Source organism: Coregonus clupeaformis, unplaced genomic scaffold, assembly GCF_020615455.1.
Source record: "Coregonus clupeaformis isolate EN_2021a unplaced genomic scaffold, ASM2061545v1 scaf0254, whole genome shotgun sequence".
NCBI classification, from domain to species: Eukaryota; Metazoa; Chordata; class Actinopteri; order Salmoniformes; family Salmonidae; genus Coregonus; species Coregonus clupeaformis.
The window spans coordinates 318,029-344,881 of record NW_025533709.1 but is presented as its reverse complement, the minus strand read 5'-3'; the positions used below and the strand labels follow the sequence as shown (position 1 = coordinate 344,881).

The following is a 26,853-nucleotide window of genomic DNA, read 5'->3' as shown; positions in this document are numbered from 1 at the left end:
TTTAGTACAGGACAAAAGTTGTGTTGTGTTTTCAGAAAAACAGCTTGCAGTGGCCCCTACAGGCTTCAGTGGCTGGGGCCCTAAGTGCTCCCATTTGGCTCCTGCGCGTTGGCTCTCTTCTGCTCTACTCTGCTCTCCCTCCTGCTATTTGAGGCACAGAGTGGTAGGAGGGTTTTAGGAAAAACGTGGAAGAACAGAGGAAAGTGCATGACAGATCTTGGTCCACAAAATATGTCCAAGCCTAGAAGATCCAGCCTTGGACATATTCTGCTAATCCTTTTCTTATCTCTGTGTTTTACCTGGATACTAGTTTATTTCAACATTTTACAGTAGAAACCCGGAGAGATAGAACCTCCGTTCAAAAACAGAAGTGTCGGTCTGAGACAGAATTATTCACGCCAGTCTTCCGATAGTACTTTCTGTAAAAGAGCAGCAGTTTGTCAGTGAATAGCCAGTCAAGGACCGCTCACCTCAGCATGGCTTTGAAGCTGAAGGAAGATGGATATTTTTCTATTGATGGATAGAAACTGGAGAAGAACATATAAATGAAATGTGATACTAGCTGCGACGGCACCAGCTAGCTTAGACTAGGGGAATAAAGAGTCACCTTTAGAAGATAAAACCTTGGGCCATATGAGGAGGTCATGGCATCTCTCTGACCTGTCAGGGTAGAAATTGAATCTACTCTAACACCTTGTGGTGATGGAAGAACGGATTAAAAACTGGATTATAGTCATTCTTCAGAGCGATCCGGTCACGTTGGATTGAATGTTATAGTATACGTCCCAAATGGCACCCTATTCCCTATACCGGGCTCTGGTCAAAAGTAGTGCACTACATAGGGAATAGGGTGCCATTTGGGACGCACTTTAGTAAACCACTGAACAATTTCGACAGGATAGACAGGGTAAGTCTAAACAATAGTTATTCATAACGTTATTGACATTTCATAACAGAATGACGGCTTGATGCTTTAAATAGAAAAGTCATTTTAGGAACGTTTGTGGGGGCTAGTGGCTAACTGCATGAATAAGAGAGAGATTGTCCCGGACCTGCTGTTTTCGATTCTCTCTCTCTCTCTCTCTCTCTCTCTCTCTCTCTCTCTCTCTCTCTCTCTCTCTCTCTCTCTCTCTCTCTCTCTCTCTCTCTCTCTCTCTCTCTCTCTCTCTCTCTCTCTCTCTCTCTCTCTCTCTCTCTCTCTCTCTCTCTCTCTCTCTCTCTCTCTCTCTCTCTCTCTCTCCTCTCTCTCTCCCTCTCTCTCTCTCTCTCTCTCTCTCTCTCTCTCTCTCTCTCTCTCTCTCTCTCTCTCTCTCTCTCTCTCTCTCTCTCTCTCTCTCTTTCTCTCTACCGCACCTGCTGTCTCAACCTCTGAATGCTCGGCTATGAAAAGCCAACTGACATGTACTCCTGAGGTGCTGACCTGTTGCAACCTCTACAACCTCTGTGATTATTATTTGACCCTGCTGGTCATCTATGAACGATTTAACATCTAGAAGAACAATCTGGCTTTAATGGCCATGTACTCTTATAATCTCCACCCGGCACAGCCAGAAGAGGACTGGCCACCACACAGAGCCTGGTTCCTCTCTAGGTTTCTTCCTAGGTTCCTGCCTTTCTAGGGAGTTTTTCCTAGCCACCGTGCTTCTCCATCTGCATTGCTGCTGTTTGGGGTTTTAGGCTGGGTTTCTGTACAAGCACTTTGTGACATCGGCTGGTGTAAAAATACATTTGATTTGATTACACAGTTTTAATCCAGTATGAATCATGATACTGAGAATAGAGGTTCTGTATAGATTGACCTGCTGTTAGACTAGAGGAGAGACTAGTGTTTACGTTATTCTCTCAGATTAAGAGATGTAATTTCTCCCTGAAGGAGTTGAGGTTGAATGGGAACAAGGGGAGGAGGAGCACGCACGCACGCACTCACACACACACGCACGCACGCACTCACGCATGCACGCACTCACACACACACGCAGGCACGCACTCACACACACACACACGCATGCACGCACTCACACTCACTCACTGACTCACTCACGCACACACTCACTCACTCACACACACACGCACTCACACACACACGCACTCAAACACACACACACGCACGCACTCAAACACACACACGCACGCACTCACACACACACGCACGCACGCACGCACTCACACAAACACATGCACTCAAACACACACACACATGCACACACTCAAACACACACACACACACACACGCACGCACCCACACACACACACACACGCACGCACACACTCACACACACACACAGAAAAATAAATACCCCAACTACTACGACGCCAAGGTCAAGACTTGCGGTCAAATGATGAAAACATCAGTATACTAAACATAATTATAATCGCCAAGTGGCCTTGATAAATAATGAAACTCAGCACAAAAAACGATAATGGCATTATAGGAGATATTTTTTGAGAGAAGCCTTACTTGAAATACAGACTAGATCTATGAGATAAAATCTGGTACTTACCGGTATTAAAGAGAATGAGGGTGAAGATCCTCAAGGTGTGGTGAAATAATTATTTCTTAAAGCGCTACAAATCTCAAATGAAAGAAAATACAATTTTATTTGTAATGTTTTATGTCACACGATTTTGGACAAATCTGTCAAGACAAAATCAAATCAAATCAAATTGTATTTGCCACATGCGCTGAATACAACAGGTGTAGACATTACAGTGAAATGCTTACTTACAGCCCTAAACCAACAATGCATTTATTTCTTAATAAAAAAGTTTAAAAAAACAACAACAACTAAAAGTGTTGAGAAAAGTGCAAGTAGTCCGGGTAGCCATGATTAGCTGTTCAGGATTCTTATGGCTTGGGGGTAGAAGCTGTTGAGAAGCATTTTGGACCTAGACTTGGCGCAATCTATGACTAGGGTGGCTGGAGTCTTTGACAATTTATAGGGCCTTCCTCTGACACCGCCTGGTATAGAGGTCCTGGATGGCAGGAAGCTTGGCCCCAGTGATGTACTGGGCCTTACGCACTACCCTCTGTAGTGCCTTGCGGTCGGAGGCCGAGCAGTTGCCATATCAGGCGTTGATGCAACCAGTCAGGATGCTCTCGATGGTGCAGCTGTAGAACATTTTGAGGATCTGAGGACCCATGCCAAATATGGTCTCCTGAGAGGGAATAGGCTTTGTCGTGCCCTCTTCACGACTGTCTTGGTGTGTTTGGACCATGATAGTTCGTTAGTGATGTGGACACCAAGGAACTTGAAGCTCTCAACCTGTTTCACTACAGCCCCATCGATGAGAATAGGGTGATGCTCAGCCCTCTTTTTTTTTTCTGTAGTCCACAACCATCTCCTTTGTCTTGGTCATGTTGAGGGAGAGGTTGTTATCCTGGCACCACTCGGCCAGGTCTCTGACCTCCTCCCTATAGGCTGTCTCATCGTTGTCGGTGATCAGGCCTACCACTGTTGTGTCGTCGGCAAACTTAATGATGGTGTTGGAGTCGTGCCTGGCCATGCAGTCATGGGTGAACAGGGAGTACAGGAGGGGACTGTGCACGCACCCCTTAGAGACCCCTTGTTAAGGGTCAGCGTGGCGGATGTGTTGTTGCCTACCCTCACCACCTGGGTGAGTCCAGGATCCAGTTGCAGAGGAAGGTGTTTAGTCCCAGGATCCTTAGCTTAGTGATGAGCTTTGAGGGCACAATGGTGTTGAACGCTGAGCTGTAGTCAATGAATAGCATTCTCACGTAGCTGTTCCTCTTGTCCAGGTGGGAAAGGGCAGTGTGGAGTGCAATAGAGATTGCATCATCTGTGGATATGTTGGGGCGGTATGCAAATTGGAGTGGGTATAGGGTTTCTGGGATAATGGTGTTGATGTGAGCCATGACCAGCCTTTCAAAGCACTTCATGGCTACAATGTCAGTATTACGGGTCGGTAGTCATTTAGGCAGGTTATCTTAGTGTCCTTGGGCACAGGGACTGTGGTGGTCTGCTTGAAACATTGGTATTACAGACTCAGTCAGGGACATGTTGAAAATGTAATCCTGGTAATCCGTCTGGCCCTGTGGCCTTGTGAATGTTGACCTGCTTAAAGGTTTTACTCACATCGGCTATGGAGAGCGTGATCATATAGTCATCCAGAACAGCTGATGCTCTCATGCATGCTTCAGTGTTGCTTGCCTCGAAGCGAGCATAGAAGTGGTTTAGCTCGTCTGGTAGGCTTGTGTCACTGGGCAGCTCGCGGCTGTGCTTCCCTTTGTAGTCTGTAATAGTTTTCGAGCCCTGCCACATCCGACGAGCATCAGAGCCAGTGTAGTACGATTAAATCTTAGTCCTGTATTGACTCTTTGCCTCTTTGATGGTTCGTCGGAGGGCATAGCGGGATTTCTTATAAGCGTCCGGATTAGAGTCCCGCTCCTTGAAAGTGGCAGCTCTACCCTTTAGCTCAGTGTGGATGTTGCCATGGCTTCTGGTTGGGGTATGTACGTACGGTCACTTTGGGGATGACGTCATCGATGCACTTATTGATGAAGCCGGTGACTGAGGTGATGTACTCCTCAATGCTATCTGAAGAATCCCGGAACATGTTCCAGTCTGTGCTAGCAAAACAGTCCTGTAGCTGAGCATCTGCGTCATCTGACCACTTTTTTATTAACCGAGTCACTGGTGCTTCCTGCTTTAGTTTTTGCTTATAAGCAGGAATCAGGAGGATAGAGTTATGGTCAGATTTGCCAAATGGAGGGCGAGGGAGAGCTTTGTATGTGTCTCTGTGTGTGGAGTAAAGGTGGTCTAGATTTTTTTTTTCCCTCTGGTTGCACATTTAACATGCTGGTAGAAATTAGGTAGAACGGATTTAAGTTTCCCTGCATTAAAGTCCCCGGCCACTAGGAGCGCTGCCTCTGGATGAGCGTTTTCCTGTTTAGTTATGGCCTTATACAGCTCATTCAGTGCAATCTTAATGCCAGCATCGGTTTATGGTGGTAAATAGACAGCTTTGAAAACCAATTGTTCCGAGACACCAAGACTACTCCATGGCTATTCTAAATATTACAAAGTTCCCATAGAGGAGTGGAATAATGGTACACCCAATACTATCCATGGTAGGGGCCCTGCATTAAAGACCAAAATTGGTTAAAGAATATTGTGATATATAAAAAAGTATACCAGTTTCATTTAAGGACCAACAAATTTACGGCTGTGCCATATAGATTGCAACATAGGTGGGAAGAGACTTTTGATGTACCAATTGGCACATGATTTATAAACTGATACACAAAATGACGCCAGATACAAAACGTTGAGTTTTTCAATTTAAATTATTTTACAAAATTATTACAGCCAATAGAATGTTATACAGTGGGGAAAAAAAGTATTTAGTCAGCCACCAATTGTGTAAGTTCTCCCACTTAAAAAGATGAGAGAGGCCTGTAATTTTCATCATAGGATCACATCAACTATGACATACAATTTGAGAAAAAGAAATCCAGAAAATCACATTGTAGGATTTTTTATGAATTTCTTTGCAAATTATGGTGGAAAATAAGTATTTGGTCACCTACAAACAAGCAAGATTTCTGGCTCTCACAGACCTGTAACTTCTTCTTTAAGAGGCTCCTCTGTCCTCCACTCGTTACCTGTATTAATGGCACCTGTTTTAACTTGTTATCAGTATAAAAGACACCTGTCCACAACCTCAAACAGTCACACTCCAAACTCCACTATGGCCAAGACCAAAGAGCTGTCAAAGGACACCAGAAACAAAATTGTAGACCTGCACCAGGCTGGGAAGACTGAATCTGCAATAGGTAAGCAGCTTGGTTTGAAGTAATCAACTGTGGGAGCAATTATTAGGAAATGGAAGACATACAAGACCACTGATGATCTCCCTCGATCTGGGGCTCCACGCAAGATCTCACCCTGTGGGGTCAAAATGATCACAAGAACGGTGAGCAAAAATCCCAGAACCACATTGGGGGACCTAGTGAATGACCTGCAGAGAGCTGGGACCAAAGTAACAAAGCCTACCATCAGTAACACACTACGCGCCAGGGGACTCAAATCCTGCAGTGCCAGACGTGTCCCCCTGCTTGAGCCAGTACATGTCCAGGCCCGTCTGAAGTTTGCTAGAGTGCATTTGGATGATCCAGAAGAGGATTGGGAGAATGTCATATGGTCAGATGAAACCAAAATAGAACTTTTTGGTAAAAACTCAACTCGTCGTGTTTGGAGGACAAATAATGCTGAGTTGCATCCAAAGAACACCATACCTACTTCGAAGCATGGGGGTGGAAACATCATGCTTTGGGGCTGTTTTTCTGCAAAGGGACCAGGACGACTGATCCGTGTAAAGGAAAGAATGAATGGGGCCATGTATCGTGAGATTTTGAGTGAAAACCTCCTTCCATCAGCAAGGGCATTGAAGATGAAGCGTGGCTGGGTCTTTCAGCATGACAATGATCCCAAACACACTGCCCGGGCAACGAAGGAGTGGCTTCGTAAGAAGCATTTCAAGGTCCTGGAGTGGCCTAGCCAGTCTCCAGATCTCAACCCCATAGAAAATCTTTGGAGGGAGTTGAAAGTCTGTGTTGCCCAGCGACAGCCCCCAAAACATCACTGCTCTAGAGGAGATCTGCATGGAGGAATGGGCCAAAATACCAGCAACAGTGTGTGAAAACCTTAGAAGACTTACAGAAAACGTTTGACCTGTGTCATTGCCAACAAAGGGTATATAACAAAGTATTGAGAAACTTTGTTATTGACCAAATACTTATTTTCCACCATAATTTGCAAATAAATTCATAAAAAATCCTACAATGTGATTTTCAGGAGTTTTTTTTCTCATTTTCTCTGTCATAGTTGACGTGTACCTATGATGAAAATTACAGGCCTCTCTCATCTTTTTAAGTGGGAGAACTTGCACAATTGGTGGCTTACTAAATACTTTTTCCCCCCACTGTATATATGGGGGATACAACCTTCCCAGCTCTGCAGAGTTTGCTGCGAAGAGACAGAGTCATTAGATCACTTGTTTTGGTACTGTACATATGTAGCTTGTTTTTGGACACAGGTCCAGGAGTGGCTGAAGAATTCCAACATTTACCTGGAGCTAACCCTGCAGATAGCACTACTGAAAAGTCACAGTCAATCAATCAATAATATAATCATACTTTTAGAAAAAATATGTATATTTAATTAACAATATGTTGAATTTTGAGAATAGAAAGGTTCAGAACTTTTGTGAAACATCACAGCACAGTTGAAGAATATATGGCAAATATACATACAAATGGATGGTGTTAAGAGATAGATGGGAGGGGTTGAGGGGAGCTGAAGGATGTGACTAAAAACAAACAAAAGATAACTAATGTAAAATATACTGTGTCCGTAAAAAGTATATGGTATGTACAGTACCAGTCCAAACTTTGGACACACCTACTCATTTTCTACATTGTAGAATAATAGTGAAGACATTAAAACTATGAAATAACACATATGGAATCATGTAGTAACCAAAAAAGTGTTAAACAAATCAAAATATATGTTATATTTGAGATTCTTCAAAGTAGCCACCCTTTGCCTTGATGACAGCTTTGCACACTCTTGGCATTTTCTCATTCAGCTTCATGAGGTAGTTACCTGGAATCCATTTCAATTAACAGGTGTGCCTTGTTAAAAGTTAATTTGTGGAATTTATTTCCTTCTTAATTAGTTTGAGCCGATCAGTTGTGTTGTGACAAGGTAGGGGTGGTATACAGAAGATAGCCCTATTTGGTAAAAGACCAAGTCCATATTATGGCAAGAACAGCTCAAATAAGCAAAGCGAAACGACAGTCCATCATTACTTTAAGACATGAAGGTCAGTCAATCAGGAACATTTCAAGAACTGAACTGAAAGTTTCTTCAAGTGCAGTCACAAAAACCATCAAGTGCTATGATGAAACTGGCTCTCATGAGGAGCACCACAGGAAAGGAAGACCCAGAGTTACCTCTGCTGCAAATCAAATCAAATCAAATGTTATTTGTCACATACACGTGTTTAGCAGATGTTATTGCGGATGCAGCGAAATGCTTGTGTTCTAGCTCCGAAAGTACAGTAATATCTAACAAGTAATATCTAACAATTTCACAACAAAAAAGTAAGCAATGGGATTTAAGAATATGTACATATATGGACAAGCAATGACAGAGCGGCATGGACTAAGATACAGAAGAATATTATAGAATAGAATGCAGTATATACATATGAGATGAGTAGTGCAAGATATATAAACATTATTAAAGTGACTAGTGTTCCATTTCTTAAAGTAGCCAGTGATTTCAATTGGCAGCAGCAGCCTCTAATGGCTATTTAACAGTCTGATGGCCTTGAGATATTCTCTCGGTCCCAGCTTTGATGCACCTGTACTGACCTCGCCTTCTGGATGATAGCGGGGTGAACAGGCAGTGGCTCGGGTGGTTGATGTCCTTGATTATCTTTTTGGCCTTCCTGTGACATCGGGTGCTGTTTGTGTCTTGGAGGGCGGGTAGTTTGCCCCCAATAATGCGTTCGGCAGACCGCACCACCCTCTGGAGAGACCTGCGGTTAACGGGCGTTGCAGTTGCCGTACCAGGCGGTGATACAGCCCGACAATTGTGCATATGTAAAAGATTGTGAGGGTTTTAGGCCACATTTCTTCAGCCTCCTTCTCCACTGCAGTCCCGTCGATGTGGATAAGGGGGTGCACCCTCTGCTGTTTCCTGAAGTCCACGATCATCTCCTTTGTTTTGTTGATGTTGAGTGAGAGATTATTTTCCTGGCACCACACTCCCAGAGCCCTCACCTCCTCCCTGTAGGCGGTCTCGTCATTGATGGTAATCAAGCCTACTACTGTTGTGTCGTCTGCAAACTTGATGATTGAGTTGGAGGCGTGTTTGGCCACGCAGTCATGGGTGAACAGGGAGTACAGGAGGGGGCTGAGCACGCACCCTTGTGGGGCCCCAGTGTTGAGGATCAGCAAAGTGGAGATGTTGTTTCCTACCTTCACCACCTGGGGGCGGCCCGTCAGGAAGTCCAGGACCCAGTTGCACAGGGCGGGGTTCAGACCCAGGGCCTCGAGCTTAATGATGAGCTTGGAGGGTACTATGGTGATGAAGGCTGAGCTATAGTCAATGAACAGCATTCTTACATAGGGTATTCCTCTTGTCCAGATGGGATAGGGCAGTGTGCAGTGTGATAGCAATTGCATCGTCTGTGGATCTATTGGGGCGGTAAGCAAATTGAAGTGGGTCTAGGGTGACAGGTAAGGTAGAGGTGATATGATCCTTGACTAGTCTCTCAAAGCACTTCATGATGACAGAGGTGAGTGCTACAGGGCGATAGTTAATTAGTTCAGTTACCTTTGCTTTCTTGGGTACAGGAACAATGGTGGACCTCTTGAAGCATGTGGGAACAGCAGACTGGGAAAGGGAGAGATTGAATATGTCCATGAACACACCAGCCAGCTGGCCTGCGCATGCTCTGAGGACGCGGCTAGGGATGCCGTCTGGGCCGGCAGCCTTGCGGGGGTTAACATGCTTAAATGTCTTAATCACGTCGGCCATGGAGAAGGAGAGGCCACAGTCCTTGGTAGTGGGCCTCGTCAGTGGCACTGTGTTATCCTCAAAGCGGGCGAAGAAGGTGTCCAGCTTGTCTGGAAGCGAGACGTCGGTGTCGGCGACATGGCTGGTTTTCTTTTTGTAGTCCGTGTAGAGGATATGTTCATTAGCGTTACCAGCCTCAGAAATTGCAGCCCAAATAAATGCTTCACAGAGTTCAAGCAACAGACACATCTCAACATCAACTGTTCAGAGGAAATTTACATTAATCAGGCCTTCATGGTCAAATTGCTGCAAAGAAACCACTACTAAAGGACACCAAGAAACACGAGCAATGGACATTAGACCGGTGGAAATCTGTCCTTTGGTCTGATGAGTCCAAATTTGAGATTTTTCATTCCATCCATCGTGTCTTTGTGAGACGCAGAGTAGGTGAACGGATGATCTCCGCATGTGTGGTTCCCACCGTGAAGCATGGAGGAGGTGGTGTGATGGTGTGGGGGTGCTTTGCTGGTGACACTGTGTCTGTGATGGATTTAGAATTCAAGGGCAAACTTAACCAGCATGGCTACCACTGATTTGTTTAACACTTCTTTGGTTACTACATGATTCCATATGTGTCATTTCATCGTTTTGATGTCTTCACTATTATTCTACAATGTAGAAAATAGTAAAAAATAAAGAAAAACCCTTGAATGAGTACATGTCTAAACTTTTTACTGGTACTGTATAAGCTGGAAGTAGAAAGCCTAAGTGTTGTTGTCCATTAGTTTACTCCAATTAGGGGAGGGGTGGTAGAGTTTACTCCAATTAGGGGAGGGGTGGTAGAGTTTACTCCAATTAGGGGAGGGGTGGTAGGGTTAAGGGGAACATAAAAATAAATATAATAAATATAATAATGGCAATATAATGAATATACTGTAAGTGTTGATACGAGAGCAGTCAAAAATAGTACATTTATGTTAACTTGTCTTCACGCAATGGCATCAGTTGGATTTCATTTAGCTGTTATCCTTTGTCCTAACAGTTGATACAATTTTCATAACTTTCCCTTGCTTGACAGACTTTGACGTACCTTTGTTTGGTTGTGGTGCGAAATAGTCTCTGGTTTTGTCTTTGTTGTGTCATTTTTCAGCACCGTTGTGGAGTACAACGTCTGTGCAGGTGCCTTTTATTTTGTGCTGACAGTGAAGTGAAGACGTTGTCCATGGTGACGTTTCTCCCCTTGTCAACGGAAGGTTCCAGAAGCCTTGTCACCACATCACCTGCTGCCCCCATGTGGATATTTCCCCAGATATTGAAAGCTGTTCAGCATTTAACAATTATGCACGCTCTCACTGCGAAGCCTACTCCAAATAGGCCAGAGGAGACTGATAAGACTGCTGTGAGTCGGTGGACTGAAATAGGGTACATGCCATTTTAAGATTATAATTAGAATAGATCAATACAATAGAATGGCCCGCCCTGTTCTTCATTCACAATTGGTGATTACATAATTATGCGTTGTCCGTTTCCCCCTCGCTCATCAACTCACCCATTCTCCTTCTTTCTCCCCCATCATACTTTACTTCATTTATTTTATCCGTTGTTATATGTGTGAAATTAGTTTCGGTATTGTTTTGGTTCCGTTTCGAGCCAATTATTGGGGTGATTATCAGCTGGGCGCTGCACTTTCAACTGTCGGAAGAAGGAGCGGAGCGGACCCTACTGTTGGGAGAAGGAGGGGCAATGGGGGAAACCATTCAAAAAATGACTTGCCCTCATAAAACCGGTTGTAACTCCAGTTCTGTTTGTGATGTTAAGATTCTAACGACAGTGTGTTATAGAGTTATTTAGGAAAAGTCAAGGACAGAGGTGGGCATGACTTAAAACATGGCAGAGTATGTATTAATTTTGAGTTTGCATCCCAATATTACACTTTATATACATCACAGAAGACTGAAATATAGCAAAAATGTTTGACATAGAAACACCGGATTTTCGTCAGGTATTTAAAAAAAAGTGTTTATTAATTACAAAATTATGAAAAATATTAATAACATTCCACCCATGAGGACACTAGGTCATTTGACAACAGGAAAGAGCTACGACACTTTATGTTGGTGTTTCCTTTATTTTGTCAGTTACCTGTACATCTTCTCTGTAATGTAGTTTAGGGAAGCTGATGGATTCATAAGATGGATGAGGGTTAGATAGATGGATGAGGGTAAGATAGATGGATGAGGGTTAGATAGATGGATGAGGGTAAGATAGATGGATGAGAGTAAGATAGATGGATGAGGGTTAGATAGATGGATGAGGGTTAGATAGATGGATGAGGGTTAGATAGATGGATGAGGGTTAGATAGATGGATGAGGGTTAGATAGATGGATGAGGGTTAGAGAGATGGATGAGGGTTAGATAGATGGATGAGGGTTAGATAGATGGATGAGGGTAAGATAGATGGATGAGGGTAAGATAGATGGATGAGGGTAAGATAGATGGATGAGGGTTAGATCGATGGATGAGGGTTAGATAGATGGATGAGGGTTAGATAGATGGATGAGGGTTAGATAGATGGATGAGGGTTAGATAGATGGATGAGGGTAAGATAGATGGATGAGGGTTAGATAGATGGATGAGGGTTAGATAGATGGATGAGGGTTAGATAGATGGATGAGGTTAGATAGATGGATGAGGGTTAGATAGATGGATGAGGGTTAGATAGATGGATGAGGGTTAGATAGATGGATGAGGGTAAGATAGATGGATGAGGGTTAGATAGATGGATGAGGGTTAGATAGATGGATGAGGGTTAGATAGATGGATGAGGTTAGATAGATGGATGAGGGTTAGGGATAGATGGATGAGGGTTAGATAGATGGATGAGGTTAAGATAGATGGATGAGGGTTAGATAGATGGATGAGGGTTAGATAGATGGATGAGGGTTAGATAGATGGATGAGGGTTAGATAGATGGATTAGGGTAAGATAGATGGATGAGGTTAGATAGATGGATGAGGGTAAGATAGATGGATGAGGTTAGATAGATGGATGAGGGTTAGATAGATGGATGAGGGTAAGATAGATGGATGAGGGTTAGATAGATGGATGAGGGTAAGATAGATGGATGAGGGTAAGATAGATGGATGAGGGTTAGATAGATGGATAAGGGTTAGATAGATGGATGAGGGTTAGATAGATGGATGAGGGTTAGATAGATGGATGAGGGTTAGATAGATGGATGAGGGTTAGATAGATGGATGAGGGTTAGATAGATGGATGAGGGTTAGATAGATGGATGAGGGTTAGATAGATGGATGAGGGTAAGATAGATGGATGAGGGTAAGATAGATGGATGAGGGTTAGATAGTGTGTGGCTCTGCTGTCTGCGTGTGCTTATGCATGCGTCTGTGTGTGTGTGTGTGTGTGTGTGTGCATCTGTGTGTGCATGTTTGTGTGCGTGTGTGTGCGTGTTTGTGTGCGTCTGTGTGTGCTTGAGCATGTGCGTGGACAGTAAGTACATTTTCAAGTCGCTCTTATGCAGACATGCAGCTGCTTCTCCTATCCTGTATTCACATGGACACCTGCTTGAATGTAACACACCAAATACCAGCAATTGCTATAATCTTAGTCTGTTTCTGTGTCCCAAATGACACCCAAGCCCCTATTTAGCACACTACATTTGAACAGGGCCCAACAGGGTGTCATTTGGGACACAATCAATTTCCCCATTCTGGTCGAAAAACCTGAGAATTCTGTGTGTTAAAACGTATTCACTATTCACATCCTCCTCCCTAGACAGTAGAATAGTACTGAGGCCAACATAATTGTGATTGGCGTGGATATTAATTAACCACATGTAATTTGTAACAACTTAATGTACTGTGTGTATGAGTTGTCTTCTTATGGCTGGTAGGATAGAGCTGTTACACAGCCTTCAGTAACCTGGTAGGATACAGCTGTTAAACAGCCTTCAGTAACCTGGTAGGATACAGCTGTTAAACAGCCTTCAGTAACCTGGTAGGATACAGCTGTTAAACAGCCTTCAGTAACCTGGTAGGATACAGCTGTTAAACAGCCTTCAGTAACCTGGTAGGATACAGCTGTTAAACAGCCTTCAGTAACCTGGTAGGATACAGCTGTTAAACAGCCTTCAGTAACCTGGTAGGATACAGCTGTTAAACAGCCTTCAGTAACCTGGTAGGATACAGCTGTTAAACAGCCTTCAGTAACCTGGTAGGATACAGCTGTTAAACAGCCTTCAGTAACCTGGTAGGATACAGCTGTTAAACAGCCTTCAGTAACCTGGTAGGATACAGCTGTTAAACAGCCTTCAGTAACCTGGTAGGATACAGCTGTTAAACCGCCTTCAGTAACCTGGTAGGATACAGCTGTTAAACCGCCTTCAGTAACCTGGTAGGATACAGCTGTTAAACAGCCTTCAGTAACCTGGTAGGATACAGCTGTTAAACAGCCTTCAGTAACCTGGTAGGATACAGCTGTTAAACAGCCTTCAGTAACCTGGTAGGATACAGCTGTTAAACAGCCTTCAGTAACCTGGTAGGATACAGCTGTTACACAGCCTTCAGTAACCTGGTAGGATACAGCTGTTAAACAGCCTTCAGTAACCTGGTAGGATACAGCTGTTAAACAGCCTTCAGTAACCTGGTAGGATACAGCTGTTACACAGCCTTCAGTAACCTGGTAGGATACAGCTGTTAAACAGCCTTCAGTAACCTGGTAGGGATACAGCTGTTAAACAGCCTTCAGTAACCTGGTAGGATACAGCTGTTAAACAGCCTTCAGTAACCTGGTAGGATACAGCTGTTAAACAGCCTTCAGTAACCTGGTAGGATACAGCTGTTAAACAGCCTTCAGTAACCTGGTAGGATACAGCTGTTACACAGCCTTCAGTAACCTGGTAGGATACAGGCTGTTAAACAGCCTTCAGTAACCTGGTAGGATACAGCTGTTAAACAGCCTTCAGTAACCTGGTAGGATACAGCTGTTAAACAGCCTTCAGTAACCTGGTAGGATACAGCTGTTACACTGGAACAGAAGGTAAAACACATGATAATAAACTGAAACAGAAGGTAAAACACACATAAAACACATAGTAAAGAAAGGTTTTTATTATAACAAGAAACAGACACACTACACACACACACACACACACACACACACGTACACAGTGACACAAATACACACATCAATACTCTCCTGCAGCAGAATTGCTGTGTAGTGCAGCGATGCACATGGGATTCATAAACAAACACAGAATGTGATTACTCTGCTGTAGGACGAGAGCAAACAATCTTCAGATTGGATTGACGCTTGTTTACTTAGCTGTGTGTGTGTGTGTGTGTGTGTGTGTGTGTGTGTGTGTGTGTGTGTGTGTGTGTGTGTGTGTGTGTGTGTGTGTGTGTGTGTGTGTGTGTGTGTGTGTGTGTGTGTGTGTGTGTGTGTGTGTGTGTGTGTGTGTGTGTGTGTGTGTGTGTGTGTGCGTGTGTGTGTGTGTGTGTTTGTGTGTGTTTAACTATACTTGTGGGGACCAGAAGTCCCTGCTAGAGTAGTAGACCAACTGGGGACATTTTGTTGGTCCCCACAAGGTCAAATGCTATTTCTAGGAGGTTTAGCGTTTAAGGTTATAATTAGTGTTAGGGTTAGAATTAGGGTTAGGAGATAGGGTTCGTTTTAGGGTTAGGGTTAGGAGCTATGGTTAGGTTTAGGGTTAGGTTTTTGGGTTACGGTTAAGGTTAGGGTAAGGGTTAGGGTTAGGGGTTAGGGAAAATAGGATTTTGAATGGGACTGAATTGTATGTCCCCACAAGGTTAGCTGCGTAAGACTGAGTGTGTGTGTGTGTGTGCGTGTGCGTGTGCGTGCACGTGTCTCTCTCTCTCTGTGACATTGCAACGCAGCATGCTAGGTCTACAGAGAAAGGCTGTGTCTAAACTGGCAGTGGAGGGAGAAAGGCTTCTTCCAGCCCTCCTCTTCCTCCTCCTCATCCCCTCACATCCACCTGTTGCTGATATGTCCTCAGTATGGCCAAACGCTGAGACCTGTCAATAAGCTAATATATCCTCAGTATGGCCAAACGCTGCTGATGAGACCTGTCAATAAGCTGATATATCCTCAGTATGGCCAAACGCTGAGACCTGTCAATAAGCTGATATATCCTCAGTATGGCCAAACGCTGAGACCTGTCAATAAGCTGATATATCCTCAGTATGGCCAAACGCTGCAGATGAGACCTGTCAATAAGCTGATATATCCTCAGTATGGCCAAACGCTGCTGATGAGACCTGTCAATAAGCTGATATATCCTCAGTATGGCCAAACGCTGCTGATGAGACCTGTCAATAAGCTGATATATCCTCAGTATGGCCAAACGCTGCTGATGAGACCTGTCAATAAGCTGATATATCCTCAGTATGGCCAAACGCTGCTGATGAGACCTGTCAATAAGCTGATATATCCTCATTATGGCCAAACGCTGAGACCTGTCAATAAGCTGATATGTCCTCAGTATGGCCAAACGCTGCTGATGAGACCTGTCAATAAGCTGATATATCCTCATTATTGTCACGTTCGTTGAATGACGGGTCAGACCAAGGCGCAGCGTGATATACGTTCATGTTTATTAACTTATAAACACAACGACAAAACAACAACCGAAACGAAACGTGAAGTCCAAGGTAGAACACACAACATACCTTACACGGAACAAGATCCCACAACTCAACAGTGCCCATAGGCTGCCTAAGTATGATACCCAATCAGAGACAACGAGCGACAGCTGCCTCTGATCGGGAACCACACCGGCCAACATAGAACTACACATACTAGAATGACAACATTAGAATATACACACACAGAATATACACACCCTGACTCAACATATAAGAGTCCCCTGAGTCAGGGCGTGACAGTACCCCCCACCCAAACACTGGTTATGAGACCTGTCAATCTGACAACAGTGATGTCATAAATTAAACATATTCACTGTAGTTGTAAAGGATATGTCATGTTTATCATTAGACTTCAGTCATCATCAGCCTTGCTTTCCCATAGCGATGTTTTTAGGCCGGTAGCAAATGAACAACATTTTCTCCAAGGTGACGTGAAAACGCCAATTGCCATGTGAAATATTTCTAACTTACACTGTTACAAATACAGACTGCAAAAACTAAATGCTAGAGCACGTTAATCTATGTGCTCACATTAATCTATGTGCTAACAGTGTAAGTTATTATTTCATAGTTTTGATGTCGTCATTATTATTCTACAATGTAGAAAATAGTAATAAAATAAGAAAATCCCTTGAATGATTAGGTGACTGTTACTGTACACAAACAAACACACACACACACACACACGCACGCACACACACACACACACACAAACACACACACACACACACACACACAGACACACACACACAGACACACACACACACACACACACACACACACACAGACACACACACACACACACACAAACACACACACACACACACACAAACACACACACACACACACTGTTATGATTTAACTGGATAAGAACCCAAATGCAGACAAGTACACCAAGCCAGATAAGTTTTAACAGGTTTATTTACAATGTTCAAAGTCCAGGTTTCCAAATATAGGGGAAGAGCAAGTCCAGGTACAGGGAGGGTAACAGATCCAGATCAGGGCAGGTGTGGTACCGTAATGTCCTAGTGTCCGTGGTGAGTCCAAAAGAGAGGTCCGTAAAGGGAGAGCAGGATGGTGGTGGCAGGAGTGAAGCGGAGGCAGGAGTCAGGTTCCAATATCTGTGGCACAGGAGAAAAAGTAAATAGAGCAGGCCAAAAACACAAAGAGCAAAAATAACCAGGTTGAATCGGCAGCGAGACTAACATGGTCGTCTTGACTATGATCTGACGATGAGTGGCAAGTTTGACCGGGTCTTAAAGGCTGAGGTGATTATGGTGAATGAGCTGCAGCTGGAACCCTGACTCCCGCACACCAGACTTCACTCCTGCAATCAAGGACAGACAGAGGGGAGGGAGAGAGCAGAGAGAGCTACCTAGCAGCAGTAGGGCTAACAGTACCCCCCCTCTACGGACGCCACCTGGCGGCCGACGGGTTTATCGGGATGTAACCTATGAAACTCTCGGACCAGAGCAGGATCCACAATGAAGCTCCTGGGCACCCAGGAACGTTCCTCAGGACCATAACCCTCCCAATCCACCAGGTACTGGCAACCACGACCTCGGCGGCGAACATCCAGAAGTCGCCGGACAGTGTAGACCGGACCCCACCCACGATCCTGGGCGGAGGAGGGGGGACGAGAGGGCGGGCACAGAGGGCTAACCGACACAGGCTTAATCTGGGAAACATGAAAGGTGGAATGAACCCGTAGGGAGGCAGGAAGCTGTAGCTTAACCGCGCAGGGGTTAACAATAGACAGTATCTTGAACGGTCCTATAAAACGAGGCGCCATCTTCTTAGACTCCACCTTCAATGGAAGGTCCCGTGACTTCAGCCATACCTCTTGACCAGGAGAGTAACCGGGAGCCTGGGACCGGTGACGGTTGGCTTGCCTCTGCATGTACGCCCGAAGCTCGGGACAGAGCTACCCCTGGCCTTCCTCCAGACCTTGAAGCAGCGGCGCATGTGGGACTGCACCGAGGGTACCGCCAGTTCCCTCTCTTGGGAAGGGAACAGGGGAGGTTGATAACCCAGAGCACACAGAAAGGAGACAAACCAGAGGGAAGCGTTAGTCAAGGTGTTATGAGCATATTCCACCCAGGGGGAGCATGGAGCTCCATGACCCAGGGTTAGACCCAGTGACACAGCGAAGAGCGGTCTCCATCTCCTGGTTCGCTCTCTCGGCTTGCCCGTTGGTCTGGGGGTGATATCCAGAGGACAGGCTGGATGTAATGCCCAAAGCTTTACAGAAAGCTTTCCACACCTGGGAGACAAACTGGGGACCCCTGTCAGAGACAATATCCGTGGGTAGACCATGAGAGCGGAACACATGTTCAACCAAAATCTCAGCCGTCTCTCTGGCAGTGGGCAGTTTAGGTAGGGCCAAAAAATGAGCGAACTTAGAAAACGATCAATCACCGTAAGAATGACAGTCTTTCCAGACGAGGGGGGAAGTCCAGTGACAAAATCCATAGCGATATGCGACCAGGGCCGGCTGGGTATAGGTAGAGGTCGTAGATGACCGGCGCTGGCCTGGGTGGAGTTTTTACTTCGTGCACATACCGTACAAGCAGCAATGAAGGCTCGAGTGTCCGCCTCCATCCTGGCCCACCAGAACTTCCGTCGCACAAAGTCAAGGGTCCGCGAAACTCCAGGGTGACAGGTAAGGGGAGACGAGTGAGCCCACTGAAGTACCTGGGAGCGAGCAGACTCAGGGACAAACATCCGGTTAGGAGGACCCCTCCCAGGGTCAGCTTGATGATGTTGAGCCTGTCTAACAATCCCCTCCGATGTCACATGTGATGACTGCAATACTGCAGGTAGGAGGCAAAATGGGTTCAGGGTTACTACCAGTATCAACAGCCGAATGAACACGAGACAGGGCGTCAGGCTTGACGTTGCGTGACCCAGGACGTCACGACAGAGAAAAATTGAATCTCCCAAAAATAGTGCCCACCTGGCTTGACGGGGTTGAGCTGCTTCGCTGACTGGAGGTAAGCCAGATTCTTATGATCCGTCCAAACGATGAAGGGTTGTTCCGCCCCCTCCAACCAATGTCGCCACTCCTCGAGAGCCAGCTTAACGGCGAGCAGTTCACGATTGCCAACATCATAATTCCTCTCAGCCTGAGAAAGTTTCCTTGAGAGAAAAGCACAGGGATGCAGTTTGTTATCTTCAGGAGAACGTTGTGACAACACCGCACCTGCCCCAGTGTCGGATGCATCCACCTCCACGACAAACTGGCGGTCGGGGTCCGGCTGCATCAGAATGGGAGCCGAGGCGGCGATGTTTCAGTTCTTCGAACGCTGATTCGGCCCCTTCATTCCAAGCGAACGGTCGTGAGATGGAGGTGAGAGCGTGAGTGGCGCCGCAATGCGGCTGTAGTCCTTGATGAACCTCCTATAGAAGTTCGCAAACCCCAGGAATCAAGTTGAAGTTGTTTTGCGGGTAGAGGGAGCTGGCCAGTCCGTGACAGCAGAGATCTTAGCTGGGTCCATCCGCAACTCCCCTGAGCTATGATGTAACCCAAAAAGAGGTCTCAGACACATGAAATTCACATTTCTCCATCTTCACAAACAGTTTGTTCTCCAACAACCTTTGCAACACCTGGCGCACATGCAGTTCATGTTCCTGAGAGGACTCTGAGAAAATCAAGATATCATCCAGATAGACAAAAACAAACCGATTCAACATGTCCCGAAGGACATCATTGACTAGTGCCTGAAAAACAGCAGGGGCATTGGACAACCCAAAAGGCACAACCAGATACTCAAAATGTCCCAAGGGTGTGTTGAAGGCAGTCTTCCATTCATCACCCTTACGAATGCGCACCAGGTGATACGCATTTCGTAGATCCAGTTTCGTAAAGATGGTAGCACCATGAAGGAGGGAAAAGCAGAATTAATCAAAGGCAGAGAATACTTGTTCTTAATGGTGATGTTGTTAAGTCCACGGTAATCAATACAGGGTCTGAGGTCTTATCCTTCTTAGCAACAAAAAAGAATCCCGCTCCTACAGGTGACGAGGAAGGACGCATAATACCTGCCGCCAAGGAGTCCCGAATGTAGTTCTCCATAGCCTCCGTCTCCGGCCGGGAGAGATTGTACAGGCGACTGCTGGGGAGCGGGCTCCTGGCTGGAGGTCAATGGCGCAGTCGTAAGGCCGGTGAGGAGGAAGAGAAGTAGCTCTGTGTTTGCAGAAAACGGATGCCAGGTCATGATACACGTCAGGAACAGCAGAAAGATCCATGGACTCCAGTGGAGGTTGAGGCACAGTACTGGCAGGAGTCTGAGGCAGAACACAAACAAACTTCACATGACAAAATGTGCTCCATGAAACAATGCTACCTGTCACCCAATCAATGTGTGGATTGTGTCTTATGAGCCAGGGGATACCAAGGACCAGGGGAGTCTGGGGCAGTCGATAATATAGAATTGAATGTTCTCCTGATGATTTCCCGACCTCTAAGACAAACAGGAACAGTCTGATGGGTAATACTGGGTCAACAATTGTCCATTTAGACCCTTAGCCTGCAGCGGACAGTCCATAGGAACAGTCTCCAAATCCATTTGTTGAGCCCACTCTCTATCCAAAAAGCTCGTCGGCACCAGAGTCAATCAGCGCACTAACAGAGAAATTCTGGGACTGCCACTGGAGGGATGCCTGGAGCAGAATGCGGGGGAGAAGAGGAAGAATCCGCTGCTCGGCTCACCAAAACTTCTCCCATTAATGATGAGCCGGCCCTTTTCCCCGGACCCGAACTGGGCAGGAAGGGAACGAAATGACCAGCTTCTCCACAATACAGGCAGACCCGAGCCTGAATACGACGTGCACGCTCCTCTGAGGACAACCGTGCACGACCCACCTCCATGGCCCCGGGTTCAGTGCTCCTCGTATCGACTCGGGAAGACACGGCTCTCTCCGTAGGACGATGCAGGGAGGAGTTTGTTGATGACAGACAGGGTTGCTTGGAACTGACACTCCTCTCCCGGCGGCGCTCCCGAATCCGATTATCCAACCTGATAGTGAGTGAAATAAGATTATCCAGCGTAGGCGATTCATCATATGACACCAATTCATCTTTTAAAGTCTCAGACAAAGCATTGATGAACACTCCTTGTAATGCCTCGTCATTCCAACCACTCACTGCTGCTAAAGTCCGAAACTCCACTGCCATCTCCGCCACACTCACGAGCCCCCTGCCGAAGAGAAAACAGCCGTTTCGCAGCCTCCTTGCCTCGTACGGGGTGGTCGAAAACCTTCCTCATCTCCGTGGTGAAGGCAACGTAAGCGTTGCAGATGTCCGACTGACTCTCCCAGACCGCTGGATCCCCAGGCACGAGCGGAACCGCTAGTAGAGTTGATAAGGTAGGCAATACGGGCTCTTTCTGAGGCGTAGGTGAGGGGCTGTTGTTCAAACACTAACGAGCATTGAGTCAAAAAATCGCCACAGGTTCCCATGTTCCCGTCATAGCGCTCCTGGAGCAGGAACAAAAGGCTCTCGGATCTGGGCTGAAGGGGTAGTAAGGGCAGACACTTGATTGGAGAGTAATTGAACCTGATTAAGCAGCACCTGACTGTCCTCAGCAATCGTCTTAAACAGGGTATCATGTTGGCCAAGTAAAATGCCCTGATTGGCTATGGCAGTCCAAATTTGAGTGCACTCTGGGGTGGTATCCGAGCTACTGTCTGCTGGGTTCATGTTGGTCAGATCATACTGTTATGATTTAACTGGATAAGAACCCAAATGCAGACAAGTACACCAAGCCAGACAAGTTTTAACAGGTTTATTTACAATGTTCAAAGTCCAGGTTTCCCCAAATATAGGGGAAGAGCAAGTCCAGGTACAGGGAGGGTAACAGATCCAGATCAGGGCAGGTGTGGTACCGTAATGTCCTAGTGTCCGTGGTAGTCCAAAAGAGAGGTCCGTGAAGGAGAGCAGGATGGTGGTGGCAGGAGTGGAAGCGGAGGCAGGAGTCAGGTTCCAATATCTGGGCACAGGAGAAAAAGTAAATAGAGCAGGCCAAAAACACAAAGAGCAAAAATAACCAGGTTGAATCGGCAGCGAGACTAACATGGTCGTCTTGACTATGATCTGACGATGAGTGGCAAGTTTGACCGGGTCTTAAAGGCTGAGGTGATTATGGTGAATGAGCTGCAGCTGGAACCCTGACTCCCGCACACCAGACTTCACTCCTGCAATCAAGGACAGACAGAGGGGAGGGAGAGAGCAGAGAGAGCTACCTAGCAGCAGTAGGCCTAACACACACACACAAACACACACACACACACACACACACACACACACACACACACACACACACACACACACACACACACACACACACACAAACACACACACACAAACACACACACACACACACAAACACACACACACACACACACACACACACAGACAAACACACACAAACACACACACACACACACACAAACACAAACACACACACACACACAAACACACACACACACACACACACACACACACACACACACACACACACACACACACACACACACACACACACACACAGACAAACACACACAAACACACACACACACACACACACAAACACACACACACACACACACACACACACACACACACACACACAAACACAAACACACACACACACACACACACACACACACACACACACACACATCAAAGTGTGATCAACAAAAATCTGCTCCACAGGGAACTTCAACCTGGCCGTGAATGAACTGAAAGGCGAAGCAAGCAGGGTCTCTCTATGCTAATAATAGAACAATCAATAAAAACAATCAGTAATAGAACCAATAGCACTATATTTGAGTGTAGTGTGGGGTCCGCTTACTAAACAAGAACTGGACAAACGGGACAAACACCCAACTGCAACCCTGCATGCGGATTTCTGTAAGAGCCTCCTCAGAGGACAGAGAAAAACTCCAAACGACGCATGCAGAGCAGAATTAGGACAATTCCCTCTAATGATTAATATCCCAAAAAAAGAGCCACTCCTATGATTACAAAGACCTCAAAGGCCATGAGTTGACCATAGAAAAGAGTCCCCTCAGACATCTGGTCCTGAGGCTCAGTTCGCTAACCCCTACCAACCCCACAAAGCCTCAGGACAGCACTCAACCCAAAAAAAAAAAAAAAAAAAAACGATATCACCTATTGGAAAGACACCACAGAAAATCTAAGTAAACCTCACTGCTATTTGGCTCTAAACAGACAGTACATGGTGGCAGACTATCTGACCACTGTAACTTCCACAAAGCTGTGAATGATCTGAGAGACAAGGCAAGAAGGGCCTTCTATGCTATCAAAAGGAGCATACAATTCGACATACCAATTAGTATCTGGCTAAAAATACTTGAATCAGTTATAGAACCCATTGCCCTTTATGGTTGTGAGGTCTGGGGTCCGCTCACTAACCAATAATTCACAAAATGGGACAAACACCAAATTGAGACTCTGCATGCAGAATTCTGCATAAATATCCTCTGTGTACAACGAAAAATAAAGAAAAACCCTGGAATGAGTAGGTGTGTCCAAACCTTTGACTGGTACTGTACGTGTGCGTAGCGGGGGGTGCAGTCGGCTATCAGAAGTGTGTGTAGTGGACCGTGGTCGTCATTGGCAACAGAGATGGCAGCAGGTGTGAGTCCCAGTAGGGGGCGTGTTATTCCCCAAACCCTCCACATTTTACTCACCAGCCTGCCCAAGGATTTCACTTTGTCCCAAATAGAACCCTATGGGCCCTGGTCAGAAGTAACGCACTATAGGGAATTGGGTGCCATTTTGGATGAAGCCTGTGTCTCCATTGTTTGGTTTTCAGCACTGAAGCAGTGTGTGTGTGTGTGTGTGATTGAGGGAGGGAAGCAGAGGCCAAACCAACAGCTATGAATAAATCCTTAGACAAGATAAACCATAAGCCCCTGAGCAATACTACCAGTCGGTTTTAGATAGAATGTCGCGACCCCAGCCACTTGGGGTAAAAACAACCCGTGGTTTTCCTTGGTTAACCCATTGGCTCACAGCAGAAAACTTGACCTTTTTTTCAAACGCAATATTCTTCTTGTTTGTTTATTTTTAAACTACATTTAAAGTAGCTGTCCAGTGTTAGGCCCCTGCTAGGACTGTTAGGAACAACAGAATGGTGTGAGCATATCTGATTTACCAGCTCAGCCAATGAGACGCACTGTGGTGTTCAAAATGAGCAACCAACTCCACATGGGGCACGTCAGGCTTTTTTTTTTTTTATATATATACTGGGATGCAAATGAGCAAAATAAATAACAATATGGGGATGAGGTAGTTGGGTGGGCTAATTTCAGAATGGGCTGTGTACAGGTCCAGTGATCGGTAAGCTGCTCTGACAACTGACGCCTAAAAGTTAGTGAGGGAGATAAGAGTCTCCAGCTTCAGAGATTTTTTTGCAGTTCGTTCCAGTCATTGGCAGCAGATAACTGGAAGGAATGGCGGCCAAAGGAGGTGTTGGCTTTGGGGATGACCAGTGGAGATATACCTGCTGGAGCGCATAGCTACGGGTGGGTGTTGCTATGGTGACCAATGAGCTAAGATAAGGCGGGGATTTGCCTAGCAGTGATTTATAGATGACCTGGAGCCAGTGGGTTTGGCGACGAATATGTAGTGAGGGCCAGCCAACGAGAGCGTACAGGTGACAATGGTGAAAAAGTATGCACTCACTAACTGTAAGTCGCTCTGGATAAGAGTGTCTGCTAAATTACTAAAATGTAAAAGGTGGGTAGTACAGTGGAGATTTTGCAGGTTTTCCTACTTACAAAGCACGTAGAGGTCTGTAATTTTTATCATAGGCACACTTCAACCGTGAGAGACAGAATCTAAAACAAAAATCCAGAAAATCTAATTGTATGATTTTTAAGTAATTAATTTGCATTTTATTGCATGACATAAGTATTTGATACATCAGAAAAGCAGAACTTAATATTTGGTACAGAAACCTTTGTTTGCAATTACAGAGATCATACATTTCATGTAGGTCTTGACCAGGTTTGCACACACTGCAGCAGGGATTTTGGCCCACTCCTCCATACAGACCTTCTCCAGATCCTTCAGGTTTCGGGGCTGTCGCTGGGCAATACGGACTTTCAGCTCCCTCCAAAGATTTTCTATTGGGTTCAGGTCTGGAGACTTGCTAGGCCACTCCAGGACCTTGAGATGCTTCTTACGGAGCCACTCCTTAGTTGCCCTGGCTGTGTGTTTCAGGTCGTTGTCATGCTGGAAGACCCAGCCACGACCATCTTCAATGCTCTTACTGAGGGAAGGAGGTTGTTGGCCAAGATCTCGCGATACATGGCCCCATCCATCCTCCCCCTCATACGGTGCAGTCGTCATGTTCCCTTTGCAGAAAAGCATCCCCAAAGAATGATGTTTCCACCTCCATGCTTCACGGTTGGAATGGTGTTCTTGGGGTTGTACTCATCCTTCTTCTTCCTCCAAACACAGCGAGTGGAGTTTCGACCAAAAAGCTCTATTTTTGTCTCATCAGACCACATGACCTTTTCCCATTCCTCCTCTGGATCATCCAGATGGTCATTGGCAAACTTCAGATGGGCCTGGACATGCGCTGGCTTGAGCAGGGGGACCTTGCGTGCGCTGCAGGATCCATGACGGCGTAGTGTGTTACTAATGGTTTCTTTGAGACTGTGGTCCCATCTCTCTTCAGGTCATTGACCAGGACCTGCCGTGTAGTTCTGGGCTGATCCCTCACCTTCCTCATGATCATTGATGCCCCACGAGGTGAGATCTTGCGTGGAGCCCCAGACCGAGGGTGATTGACCATCATCTTGAACTTCTTCCATTTTCTAATAATTGCGCCAAAAGTTGTTGCCTTCGCACCAAGCTGCTTGCCTATTGTCCTGTAGCCCATCCCAGCCTTGTGCAGGTCTACAATTGTATCCCTGATGTCCTTACACAGCTCTCTGGTCTTGGCCATTGTGGAGAGGTTGGAGTCTGTTTGATTGAGTGTGTGGACAGGTGTCTTTTATACAGGTAACGAGTTCAAACAGGTGCAGTTAATACAGGTAATGAGTGGAGAACAGGAAAACTAACAGGTCTGTGAGAGCCGGAATTCTTACTGGTTGGTAGGTGATCAAATACTTATGTCATGCAATAAAATGCAAATGAATTACTTAAAAATCATACAATTTGATTTTCTGGATTTTTGTTTTAAGATTCCGTCTCTCACAGTTGAAGTGTACCTATGATAAAAATTACAGACCTCTACATGCTTTGTAAGTAGGAAAACCTACAAAATCGGCAGTGTATCAAATACTTGTTCTCCCCCACTGTATATGGGGCTTTGGTGACAAAACGGATGGCACTGTGATAGACAACATCCCACCGAAGTCAAGGATCGGTAGAATAGTCAGTTTTACGAGGGCATGTTTGGCAGCATGAGTGAAGGAGGCTTTGTTGCAGAATAGGAAGCCGATTCTAGATTTAGAGATGGATTGGAGATGCTTAATGTGAGTCTGGAAGGAGAGTTCACGGTCTAACCAGACACCTAGGTATTTGTAGTTGTCCACATATTCTAAGTCAGACCCACTAGAGAGTAGTGATTCTAGTCGG

General features: G+C 45.6%; 1 protein-coding gene across 1 annotated transcript in view; it reads left to right on the top strand.

Annotated features, from left to right (window-relative positions):
• The window catches only part of dcc (DCC netrin 1 receptor), a 395,572-nt gene that overhangs the window by 147,333 nt on the left and 221,386 nt on the right, over positions 1-26,853 (top strand). The gene's annotated exons all lie outside the window — the stretch shown is intronic.